Genomic DNA, 1,350 nt, shown 5'->3' on the forward strand with positions numbered 1-1,350 from the left:
TACTATGTAATAATTAATTCAATATATATTGCCTAAATTAATTTAAGGGTTAAATATATTTTTGGTACTTATAAAATTATCAAATTTTATTTTAGGTCCCTAACATGTTTTGGTCCTACAAAATTATAATGCGCACAATTTAGTCTCTATTATTAATCCAATTCGTATTTTTTATTTTTATTTCACATACATATTTAAAATATAATAAATATTGAACTCAAAATTTAATTTTTAAGTCGAGCTTTTCGTTACTTTTGTCTTTTTTTTCGTTACTTTTGTCTTTATCATTTGAAAATTAAAACATTCATAATTATTTTTTATTTTATTTTATATTTTAAACCCACTTGGGTTGGTGCATTGATATTGGCTTGGGACCTGAGAGTGTGCTCCTCTTGAGGTCTGAGGTTCGATTCTCTCTGGCGCCAATTTGGGTGGGTTAATTTAGCTTCTTAAAAAAAAAATTTAAAATTTTCTACATTTTTGTAAAGAAACTTTTTATAGTGTTCTAAATATTTCAAAAAAAAAATCCAAAAATTTAAAAGTTTAAGGTTAATTAAACAATTTTTAAAATTTTGAAGATTAGTTGTGTAAAAAAAAATTTTTGAAGATTAGCATGGACTAAAACTACATGCATAAAAAAATTATAGTGACTAATTATTAAATTTATTTTTGCCCCTATAAGAAAAGTGACATGTTTTGATTCTATAAAATTATTATGCATGTAGCTTTAGTTATGTCATGTTATTAAATCAATGTGTATTTTTGAAAGATTATTATGCTAACATGTTAAGAACATTATAAAAATATTATTGCTTTAGTCATGTCATGTTAAGAATATTATTGCTTTGTTCTTGCTAGCTGATGGTTGACGGAGACGTGGTTATTGTTTAATTCTAGTTTTTTTTCCAAATTGAAATGAAGATCCGTTAATTTTTTCTGCATTCATTTTTTTTTGGTAATTTGTAGTAATTCATTTTTAATTTATGTTTTGGTTTAATTTTTTTTTTTACAGAGCGTTTTGGTTTAATTTTAATTCTATATATTTGGCCAAATTCTTTTTTAAATATATTTAGCTGACACATGTCACATCGTTATTAGCCAATTTATTAAAATAATGGGGCCACATCATGCCATGTCAGCATTTTGTTAACCAAACTAACGTGAGGACCAAAATTATTGACGAAAAAAATGTAGGATTTTTTTTCACCATAAAAAAATATAGGAACTATTTTTGACTATATGGCAAAATATAAATGAGGATCTGTCGCTCGAAAACGGAGACAAAAAGTGATCTTTTACATCAAGGACTAAAAACATATTTAACCCTTTTAACTTTTATTGCAATTTTGA

This window comes from Trifolium pratense, linkage group LG1 (genome assembly GCF_020283565.1).
Source record: "Trifolium pratense cultivar HEN17-A07 linkage group LG1, ARS_RC_1.1, whole genome shotgun sequence".
NCBI lineage: Eukaryota > Viridiplantae > Streptophyta > Magnoliopsida > Fabales > Fabaceae > Trifolium > Trifolium pratense.